The following is a 12,239-nucleotide window of genomic DNA, read 5'->3' as shown; positions in this document are numbered from 1 at the left end:
CAAGTTGTTCTTCTAACAGATCTAGGATCAGATTATATACCCCCTGGGTTGGGTAGGTTACTTTTGTTATCCGTTACAGTTACTACTTACCTGTCCGAAATTGTAATCAGTAACGTAACTCAGTAACGTAATCAGATTACATTCCGTTACTAATGCCTCTTACTTTCCCCATAAGAGGCATTAGAAGACAAACATGTATGTTACCAATTGAAGGACATCTATTGCAGGATAAATCAATGTTAAAGTTTACACAGCTGGCCATTTATGGATGTTAAATTTTACTTTGAGTTGGTTATGTAGGCTTCTTCCAACCCATCGCTTTCTACTGCATATAATACGATTAAATTATATCTTTACCTTTAAAAATAAAGTCTATCAGAATTCCAGTCATTTCATTAAAAGTTATACCCCTTGATCTTTAAGAATAGGACTTGGAAATATGGAAGTATTGATTTGCCATATTGTTTTACCTGAGCATGACCCCAAAACTAAGGACTTATTAGCCACCCCTCCTTGTAATTTATGCTTTTGTTGTCATAGAGGACTGATTGGGCTAATTGATTCCAGTTGAAAAATAAATGCTGCGCTCATGGAATGGAATTCTTTGAGCACTACTGAAAAGTGCTATTTACATGTGGGGGAAAAAAGACCACCTTCAGTGACATCACTAATCCACACAGCATCAAGTTCCTCACCAACAATGGACACACGTAATCTTGTGGTGAATCTCCTTGGTCCTGTCCTTATAGTGTGGCTGTAGGACATGTGTTACCTGGTCTTCTTTAAATTAATCTCAGTAGCTCAAGGACATAGGTATCATTTTCTCGTTAACAGTTGTTAGTGAATACACAACACCATATTAACTTATACTGCGGTAATACCACAACTTATGTTCATCCTCCCAGTGAGCTCTGTGTTAGAGGAGGGCCTGATGGAGGTCAGAGGAGGGGGGCTCTCTCATGGTTACACGGCCATCATGATACATTTCCACTGGGGAGGCGACTCACTGTGCCACCAAGGGTCTGAACACACAGTGGATTCAGTCAGATACCCCATGGAGGTGAGATACTGTACTAGGAGAGAGTGAGTGTGTGTGCAGTAGCGGTGCGTGGGTAAAATCCTAGATGTTCAACTCTACGTCACAACAGTTCGACATTGATGATGACAATACTATGACAGAGTTATGATTCTTGACTTAGTAATAGGAGTTACAGCAGAATACCTTGTTATCAGAGGAGGCTGGTGGGGGGCGCTATAGGAGGACGGGGTCATTGTAATGGCTGGAATGGAATCAATGGAACGGAGTCAAACACGTTGTTACCATGTGTTTGATGTGTTCCAGCCATTAAAATGAACCCATCCTCCTATAGCTCCTCCCACCAGCCTTCACTACTTATTATCCATGCTATCATCAACACATTCCATGGATTCCAGGTGACAGGTGAGCAATGGCATGTGGAATCCTGGAGGACTTTGACATATCTGCTGAATATAACAGAGAAGGGTGAGGAGCAGTGGTGCCAGCTAGCTTTAAAGTACTTATATTCTGTATTTTTATGCCAATGTAGCTCATTTGGATTTGCAGAGATAGATACAGAGAGAGAAAGAGCAAAGTGAAAACTCCACTGCTTTTAGGGCACTAACAAGGGGAGAGCCTTCTCCCCTTGATAGTGGTGTTACTAGTATTTTTCATACTACTCTCCTGTCTCAGGTTCATCAGTTGACATAGTGCAGCCACTATCCATCAGTGATCTGCTAGGAAGTGTGGACCTCACCAAGTTCTACCGCTACCAGGGTTCTCTGACCACCCCCACCTGCGATGAAATGGACCATGTTCTTAGAACCAATCAAGATGCGGAGAGATCTAGTGAGTGGTAACCTGACATAGCAGGCATAAAAGAAAAGCCTGAGCGGAGCTGGAAGAAACAGGAAGCATCCGGTTTGATTCTTCACCTCTGCTTCCTGAAAAACGTATGCAACCCCGCTGAGGGTGAGTGAATGGTGGTGGGCTGACTTGTCGATTGGTTGAGTGGGATTGCCACAATGATGCATTAGGTTGGCTTACACTCCAACAAGTGTTCTCCTTAGTCAAATGAAAGATGTGTGCAGCTTTATTATATTTTCCTGAGCCATTGAAGAAGCCTAAGGGAGTGGTCAAAATTTGCACAATTGTTACCCAGAGGGAAATGGGGGTGGTTCGGGCTTTTTCAATTTCAGTCAGGGGGACTGTTTAGTATTTTTTATTTTTTTAGTCCAGGGGAGGTCTTGTAATTTGTAATAGATTAAATGTCATATTGCTCAGTGTTTGAGAATGAGTTGCTTATTATATCTCAATGTGTGCCCAATTCTGCCCCTCATCCCTGAATCTCTGCTGGGCACGCAATATCAAGTGCGCCTAGTGGGGTCTCAATCAAGTGATCCATAGCCTATACTATATGCCTAGGCCAGCGTTTCCCAAACTCAGTCCTGGGGGAAATGCACTGGGAGTGTGTTTATAAAACTAGGCTACCACAATCATGAGCTTTGGCCTGCCCTGCTCTTGCTGATGTAAATCCCTTTGTTCTGGCTAACCAATGGCTGTGCTGTATACGGTGGCACTTCAGGAAGCAAGTGAAAGGCTTCTTCGGCAAAAAAACTATTTGTCCCAAAAATTCAATAGAGAAAGAGCGTGAAGATGAGGACCGGAGGTACGCTTGCTACTGCTCTATTTAATAATACAAATAATATTTCATTGCCCATAATGAAGCTATTTGTCAGAGTTATTAACCTCACAATAAGTCATATTCAAAGTAATTTACATAACTATGAAGCAGCAGCCATGGAGATGGACAGCATGTCAGTGCTGAAAGTAGGCCTAATTATTTTAAGCAGTCTTCATTTTAATTTGCCTTGGCTACTAGCAGGAAGAGGGCTTTGTGTTGGAGCCAGTTTCTTTCTATTCAAGAAAGAGGTATGCCTACCTGTTTGACAAATTAAATTATAGTCTACCATCTATAGATTTTGTCAGCCAATTCCTTCAGTTACCATACACTCCTTAAATAGCTCAGTGTCAGTGAAGGGCTCGGTGTGTTAAGTTAAAACCATGGCTCGGTTTGAGGGGGTATTTATTTGAAGATAAATGGGTAAAATTGTAGGCCCTACCCCTTGTTAGGTTAAGATGTTTTTAATTCAAATGGACCGGATTCTTTAACAACGCTTTAGTCCACGATGCTTTATGCTAGAAACAAGCTGTACAATGCAGGGGAAAGACGTGGCTCTACATACAGGATAGCTTTGGTTTGTGTCCATGATGTTCAGAGGCTTCGCTACAAACTTCTATAGTAGAGGATACTTTTTTTTATTTTGCTTGGGAAGTACACTATTGTGTGATTGTGGTGATCATTTCAACAGTCTATTAAACACCATCGTTCAGGAGCAAGTCAGAAGGAAATTCATTATTATTTCTATATGTTGCCATTTAAGAAATCAATTGTGAAGCGTTTGTGACAACTACAGGCTGGCATGAGCATTCAAAATTTCAACCACATGGCAATAAATTTCACAGTTACTGTATAAAATTTACATTTATAGTTACTACTTAGAATTAAGTGAAACAAATTCCTTAGGCTATACAGTTGTCGTGGAAATTCACCACTAAGGACTCAAATACAAAGCAAATGAAGCAATTGTTATTATCACGGCCAGAGAGGTTTACAAACTCAATACAAGCCTGATGAAACTTCATACTGCTACACAAACAAGTCATTAAAGCATGGTTGGTTCCTGCATGAGCCTGACTGATACCACACCAGGCTTCTTACCTTGAAACTGAGCTATTGTATCATCACTCCTAGTTCCCAGAGCAATGTTCTGGGCATAGTGCCAAATTGATTCAGTGATTGATTGTACAAAGTAGGAATCCTCACAATCAGTCACTCGCATGAACCCAACCAAGTTGGTTATTAGAAAAGCACCATTGTGCTAAACATACATTCATACACACAATAACATTTTCATCACACAGTCAATGTCACATCTACTCCCCTCTGGGATTCGCCGTCACTGGTATACTAGCCATTGGTCCTGGCATCAATCATTACGCGCACCTGCACGTCATCATCAGACACACCTGGACTCCATTACCTCACTTATTACCTCCCCTATATCTGGCACTCCCTTAGGTTCTTTCCCCAGTCAGTATTGTTTATGTGTTTCATGTCTCTATGCTACTCGTATTTGTTATATTGGTTGATGTGCCGTTTATTATTAAACTCACCACCTGCACTTGCTTTCCGACTCCCAGCGTATATGTTGCAGGCATTCACTTTTAGAAACACGAGTTTGGCAATTATCTGGTATGAGGATCATGAGTGTACCTGGCTCCCTCAGTTTTAGTTTTATGTTCCTATATAAAAATAGCAAGAAAGTTCAAATGATTGCATGTGTTCTGGAATTATTCCAATCAAAGGAGAGACTTGTAGATTTCTTCAAAACAATTCACTTAATTAGTAATTACTGCAGTAATGGAATGTTAAGTCACCCAATGGTGTAGAGTTAAAGCCCAAATAAACAGGATTTGGTTACAACTCTTTATAGTCTTCCTGAGTCCTTGTGACAAAGAACAGATATGTTGAAATTATACAGAAGGCACATTGTGCTCTCATGCAACAGACATCAATATTTACATGGTGCCAAATACCTGTCTCTAGTTCATTTACTGCTTGCTTATACAAACAATACTAATGCAACCTAGAATACTAAATCTTTTCCTTAAAAAAACTGGTGATTGGTTTTCCCTGTTACCGACAGACAGGCACACAGACAATCATGGATTGGAATGCAATGCAGTCTTTAGGTTATCACCAGGCCATCGTAAATCTACTTGTCAGCGTTAAATCTCAGGCTTCTCTCTCTTCACACAGACACATGAAAGTTTTAACAATCCTATTCTGTTGCCTCTAAGAAAAACAGACAGTGTGAGTACTAATATAGGTTTACATTCTAATATAAAAGTCATGTGATTAACATAATGTTGTGATTCTACGACATTCCCCCCCATCTTGAAACCTAGTCTCAATTTAAAATAGGATTACAACTTTAAAAAAACATTAGTACAAATAAAACAAACCACTTCCAACTCAAACTTCCAGTAACAAAAACTTCCTTGCACTAGTATATTACCATTGTAAATAACCATTCGTTGGTTCATTGAGGTTTTACTTCCACATAGTGGTGCATACATTCTTCATAAAACAAGAAACATAAAAACAATAATTAATTGCATTGGTTGCTGCATGTGACAGCTCTATCACAGACTCAACATCCTCCCAAAAACCTTAGCACTGTCTCCCATTTCAACCGCCAACACATTCTACCAATTTGTCTTTGTCTATGATACAGTCACCGGCATGAGCCATGAAGAAAAACAGAAGATACATACAGTTTATACGATTTAAGCCTATATCTTCATAGAGAGTGAAAAGCAAATATTCAATGCATAATGCAGTATATGCAACAATGGAGTTTAATAAAAAATAACTTCAGTTATAAAAACACGTTTACTATTATTCGAAACAGGTGGGCATTCTTCATCATCACCTTCATCATAAGATAAATAGTTTGGCAACTCATTCAAATTAGGGTCCTCATCCTCTGTTCTATCATCCTTTGTTAGCAGAGGCATCATTCAGGATTTGTCAGGGCCCAGAGCAACCCCACCCCATTTCAGCAATAAAGCCCTCATACATGTTATCAAAATAGAACAGGCACAAAACATAAGGCATAGCACAATCGCTACTTGGAGGAGAACTTGTAACATCAGAGTACCCCGTGGGCCTAACATATCATAGAACCACGACGATGCTGAACTACAGCCTTCCACAAGCTTCCCACAATAAGTTGGGTGAATTTTGGCCCATTCCTCCTGACAGAGCTGGTGTAAGTAACTTAGTCAGGTTTGTAGGCCTCCTTGCTTGCACACACTTTTTCAGTTCTGCCCACAAATTTTCTATAGGATTGAGGGCTTTGTGATGGCCAATCCAATACCTTGACTTTGTCATCCTTAAGCCATTTTGCCACAACTTTGGAAGTATGCTTGGGGTCATTGTCCATTTGGAAGACCCATTTGCGACCAAGCTTTAACTGATGTCTTGAGATGTTGCTTCAATATATCCACATCATTTTCATTCCTCATTCCTCGTTCTATTTTTGTTTCATCAGACCAGAGGACATTTCTCCAAAAAGTACGATCTTTGTCCCCATGTGCAGTTGCAAACCTTAGTCAGGCTTTTTTATGGCGGTTTTGGAACAGTGGCTTCTTCCTTGCTGAGCGGCCTTTCAGGTTATGTCAGTATAGGACTCGTTTTACTGTGGATATAAATACTTTTGTACCTGTTTCCTCCAGCATCTTCACAAGGTCCTTTGCTGTTGTTCTGGGATTGATTTGCACTTTTCAGACCAAAGTACGTTCATCTCTAGGAGAGAGAACGCTTCTCCTTCCTGAGTGGTATGACGGCTGCGTGGTCCCATGGTGTTTGTACAGATGAACACAGTATGTCATTAGTAGCACAACACATTTAGTACTCACTACACTTTATAGGTTATTATACAGAGTGAACATAGAAATTGAACTAGTAGGGGTGGGAAGGCATGCTATACAAGTCCCATTTTTCCGTTGTCTGACGTGAATCGTCAGCATATCATACCATACATTGTCTTTCCATGGTGTTGAAATGTTCAGCGTCTCTTGGTGATACCACCAAGTTGCTGAACGTTTATTTCTGTTTGAGCGGCTGTTATTTAAGTCCCGCCGTGGGACTGCACTGGAATTGGTCAGACTGTTAGCATTCCTGTCATCACCTCCTCTGGTCTGCTCTGATCCCTTCAGAGTCCATACAGCAGCTGCAATAAAGAGGCTAGCCAGAAAAGCTACAAACAGGATACACAGAATCTGTCCCTGATCCTCCCATGGCCAGCTAGGTCCTCTGCAGCGATTCATCCTCTGGTACAGCTTGGACTGGGTCGTATGGCATCTTCCTGCAGTGGCTGGAGTGAACCCACATAGATTTCTCAACAACCTTCACAGACTCTCAGAAATAGTTTGAATAACACTATTTACAAAATGTGTGCCATTGTCCGACCTTAATTTGGATGCCAGACCCAACCTAGGAATAATTTCCATCTGTAAGTTCTTGGCTACAGCCATAGCTGTAGCATGTTTGCAAGAACAGCTCAAATAATCAAAGATAACCATTACTTTAAGACAAAGGACAGTCAATGAGGAGAATTTCAAGTACTTTGAAAGTTTCTTGAAGTGCAGTCGCAAAAACTATCAAGCATTATGATGAAAGTGTCTCTCATGAGGAATGTCACAGGAAAAGAAGACCCAGAGTTACCTCTGCTGCAGAGGATAAGTTCATTAGTTACCAGCCTCAGAAATCGGCAATTACCTGCACCTCAGATTGCAGCCCAAATAAATGCTTCACAGAGATCAAGTAACAGACACATCTCAACATCAACTGTTCAGAGGAGACTGTGTGAGGCCTTCATGGTTGAATTGCTGCCTATTAAACCACTACTAAAGGACACCAATAAGAAGAAGACTTGCTTGGGCCAAGAAATTTGAGCAATGGACATTAGACTGGTGGAAATCTGTCATTTGGTCTGATGAGTCCAAATTTGAGAAAAAAAAATGGTTTCAACCGCTCTGTGAAATGCAGAGTAGGTGAACGGATGATCTCAGCATGTGTGGTTCCCACCGTGAAGCACAGAGGAGGATGTGTGATGGTGTGGGGTTGATTTGCTGGTGACATAGTCTAGGATTTATTTAGAATTCAAGGCACACTGAACCAGCATGGCTACAACAGCATTCTGCAGCGATACGAAATATATTTTATTTTTGGTTACTACATGATTCCGTATGTGTTATTTCCTAGTTTTGATGTATTCACCATTATTCTACAATGTAGAAAATAGTAAAAATAAACTCTTGAATGAGTAGGTGTGTCCAAACTTTTGACTTGTACTGTATGTAGGGGGGTATGGAAAGTTTCTGGGGCTTCCATAAAAAGCGGGGGGGAATGCTGTGGTAGACTAAGTGAATAATGTGAAACGCCTCCGCCTGTAATAGTTGATAGTTTGATTTATAGTTTGATTTATAAGGGCGGGGTCAGTTACCAGTCGGCCCCTGGTGAGGACGCCATTTTGGAGGCCAAACTGTCTCCTTCCTGCTCTTATGCTCTTCCTATGTGGGGGTTGCGGTTGCTCTGCAGGAGTGTCTGCCCTATGATGAGTGTGTGAGGTTTTCATCTTGACATTGACTGACACTGAATTTATTATGACCTATCTGGAGCCTGAAGAGGAGAGGGTGTGCTCTGAGAAAATGAGTGCTTCTCAAAATGTTCCTGGGTATGGCACAGAAGTCACTGGTGGGGGGGGGGGACAACCTCAGTGTCCACTGTGCATAGTTTGGGAGAGAATACTCCCTTACCTGGTTCAACAAAGGCCTATGCAGGGAAGTTTGTGCCACCTCATCGCCAAAAGGTTAGTGAACAGAGTTGAGGGCCTGGGCAAAGAGTTCATCTGCCTCGGGGCAACTGCTATGATGTTCCTTTACTTCCTCCACCAATCTACATTCGCCAAATGGACATACCCATATTGGTCAATATGTATCAAGTACCCAGTGCTCGTTTGGAATATGCCATGCTGACTTGCTGTAACATGTCCATTAGTTTGGGTAGTGTGTGTTTAAGGGGGGTGTTTAGAAATACTGAACGGTAAGGATTTCAGTTGAAGGGAAAATGAACACTTACGTCCTGAAAATGTTTGAGGTTACTGCTTATTTGTGAGGATCATGTCTCAAGCATAATTTAAAATGTCGAGACCAGAATAAGGGGATGGGTGTGTGGTGACGACGTACTATAGGCACGACTCCCGCCAATTCGTGCACACTATTTATTTAATTGTGTCGATGTTTATCAATGTCGATGTTTATCCATTTTTTATCAGACCGCAAATAAAGAGATGTACTGTATTCGTGTAGTGCTTTTATTATAATGGAGTTATTTTCAACCTTGTCTGCAGTCTGCGAATCCACAATCTTCTGGCTACTTTGCCATGTAATGTTTACAAAACTCAGAACAGTTTCTAAAATTGTATATCTAAGGCTCTGGTTTGTCCTAGGAGTGAGGGTAAATGGTAGGCATGTTCTCTGCTATCCACTTTGTTTTAATGCTGCAATATGTAACTTTTTGGGCAACTGACCAAATTCACATAGAAATGTGAGTTATAGATCTGTCATTCTCAGTGAAAGCAAGAATAAGAAGTGGTAGATCTGTTCTGTTTGCTATTTCTATGCTTTGTGTTCTTAAGTTTCATTTTTGTGGTCTTTAACATTAGGTTTTGTGCACCAGCTTCAAACAGCTGAAAATACAATACTTTTGGTTATGGAAAATATATATATACACACAAAAGTATGTGGACACCCATTCAGATGAGTGAATTCGGCTATATCAGCATCACCCATTGCTGACAGGTGTATAAAATCAAGCACACAGCCATACAATCTCCATAGACAAACATTGGCAGTAGAATGGCCTTACTGAAGAGCTTAGTGACTTTCAACGTGGCACCATCATAGGATGCCACCTTTCCAACAAGTCAGTCCGTCAAATTTGTGCACTGCTAGAAGTGCCCGGGTCAACTGTAAGTGCTGTTATTGTGAAGTAGAAAGTCTAAGAGCCACAACGGCTCAGCTGCTAAGTGGTAGGCCACACAAGCTCACAGAACGGGAGTGCTGAAGCGCGTAGCACATAAAAATCACCTGTCTTCAGTTGCAACACTCACTACCTAGTTCCAAACTGCCTCTGAACTGTTCATCGGAGCTTCATGAAAGGGGTTTCCATGGCCGAGCAGCCACACACATGCCTAAGATCACCATGCGTAATGCCAAGCGTCAGCTGGATTGGTGTAAAGCTCTCCACAATTGGAGCAGTGGAAACGCGTTCTCTGGAGTGATGAATCACACCATTTGGCAGTCCGATGGACAAATCTGGGTTTGGCGGATGCCAGGAGAACACTACCTGCCCGAATGTGTAGTGCCAACTGTAATGACAATGCCCCCATGCACAAAGCGAAGTCCATACAGAAATGGTTTGTCGAGATCGGTGTGGCAGAATTTGACTGACCTGCAGAGCCCTGACCTCAACCACATCGAACACCTTTGGGATGAATTGGAATGCTGACTGCAAAGCCAGGCCTAATCTCCCCAACCATCAGTCATCAGTGCCTGACCTCACTAATGCACGTGGCTGAATGAAAGCAGCAATGTTCCAACATCGATCTAGTGGAAAGCCTTCCTAGAAGAGTGGAGGTTGTTACAGCAGCAAAGGGGGGGATCAACTCCATATTAATGCCCATGATTTTGGAATGAGATGTTCGACAAGCAGGTGTCCACTTACTTTTGGTCATGCAGTGTATATTTCACAGGGGTTTAGACAGTATTCATTCTCTACATTGCTTGTTTCGTTACTGAAATCAGGTGACTATTAGCATTTTTGCAACCAGGAAACCGCGGAGTGATTTCTGCATAATGCACCTTTTTAATTATTATTTGGGGTATAGGGGAGGGTCACTTTTTTTTTCAAGCGTTCAGGGAGGGTCAGGTAAAAATATATTTTACTGAAGGGAGGGCCATACATTTTTATTACAGAGGTCCGATTTTCTCCAGGTATCCCTCATAAATAATGTGCAGTGCCTAAGCTTATCCTTTCATACTCCTGTCCCACTCTCAGGTGGAGCTGTTTTCCTAAAACCCTGAAGTACAGAAACATCTCCAGGCCAGTGCAACGCTTCCCCGGGTTGTCAGTGTCCCCACTGGGCCGCGTTTGCAGCGGCCAGACTTCCAGCAGGAGGGCTCTTGTCCGGCCTACAACTACTACTACTGGGCTGGGGGTGAGGCTGGACGCCCAGGGGGAGGGGTTGGTATGCAGAAATAAGGGGTGGGAAAAGGAAGAGGGTGGGGGAAAATAAGTTGAAGTGTGTGATGTTCAAGGCAGGTCAATTTCAGCTGATTTCTGTCAATAATAAATATGCTGTATGTTCCCTCAGACAAATGTGGCCCGTCATTTCTTTATCTTATGCAGTAAAAAGAATGCTTCAGCATAAACTAAACTGCCCATGGACAACAATTCAAACAGCAATAGGAAAGAAGGCAGGACACACCGGTTAATCTAGGTACCAGACAGTGCAAAGCTTTATTTTAGGTGTGTCGAGAATGTAAATTGAGGTATAGACATAGTTGTTCTTAGTTCCTCTTTTGTCCCTTTGTCATAGAGCAGCAGCATCTCTCCCCACATCTCCCTCTACCACACTCTGATGGAAGCCCCTCCCACCAGCCATGTGAGCTCTGCCTTTTCTGCTACGGGATAGTTGGCAGCTCCCCTGCTTCGCTGACGGCACCCATCCCAGTGGCAATGGTACCCGCTCCTCCGGGCATCCCATTGGTCTGTTCCTCTGAATTGCCTATCTTGCCATTGGTCAGGCTGTTGCACTGAACCGCGAGGGCCCCTCCTCCTTCCGCTCTCTCTATGGCCTCGGCCAGGCTCCATTTCCATGCCGTTGTTGGATGGGATGTCTATTTTAGAAGTGTCCAGGCTTGATTTGCTTGATTTGCTGACCGTCTTTAGGAGCCTCTTGTAGGCCTAGCTCTGTACGTCCCTCCCCTTCTTCCTTCTCCAATTGGCTTAACTGTGCTTGTCCCAGGTCTGGGTGGCTAGAGTTCTCCTGAAGTCTGGCCTTGATTGGTGCGTTGTGAAAGTTGGCAGGAGGAGCACTGTAGAGGTTGTCATGTTTCTCTGAGGACAGAGAGAGTTTGTCCAGATGGTCGGTGGGGGGGACCGGTGTCCCTGGGTGGGTGTGGGGTCTGCCTCTCCCTGCCTCTGGCCTGCCTCTCCCTCCCTTGGGTTGTGCAATGGCGGAGATCTTTGTGGGCTATACTCAGCCTTGTCTCAGGATGGTAAGTTGGTGGTTGAAGATATCCCTCTAGTGGTGTGGGGGCTGTGCTTGGGCAAAGTGGGTGGGGTTATATCCTTCCTGTTTGGCCCTGTCCGGGGCTGTCCTCGGATATTCATCTCTATTTATACATTTCTAAATTAAATAAAATCAGGTCAAAGGGCATCCTCGAGCCACAGTTCTAATTTTAATATCACAAATACAGTACTTAAATTACTGTGGTCTCCAACTAAGAACAGAGGGAGTGAGAG

The 12,239-nt window shown here is 42.7% G+C and overlaps 1 long non-coding RNA gene across 1 annotated transcript; it reads left to right on the top strand.

Moving 5' to 3' along the window:
- The first annotated feature begins 1,415 nt into the window (after nt 1–1,415).
- LOC112261738 lies at nt 1,416–10,963 on the top strand. The gene is made up of 3 exons (XR_002955196.1): nt 1,416–1,504; nt 1,712–1,990; nt 10,770–10,963. It is a non-coding gene; the product is annotated as an uncharacterized LOC112261738 (long non-coding RNA).
- Nucleotides 10,964–12,239: the final 1,276 nt, after the last annotated feature.

Source organism: Oncorhynchus tshawytscha, linkage group LG01 (assembly GCF_018296145.1).
Source record: "Oncorhynchus tshawytscha isolate Ot180627B linkage group LG01, Otsh_v2.0, whole genome shotgun sequence".
Classification (NCBI taxonomy): domain Eukaryota; kingdom Metazoa; phylum Chordata; class Actinopteri; order Salmoniformes; family Salmonidae; genus Oncorhynchus; species Oncorhynchus tshawytscha.
The sequence above is the reverse complement of the archived record's forward strand: the minus strand, read 5'-3'. Positions and strand labels throughout refer to the sequence as shown.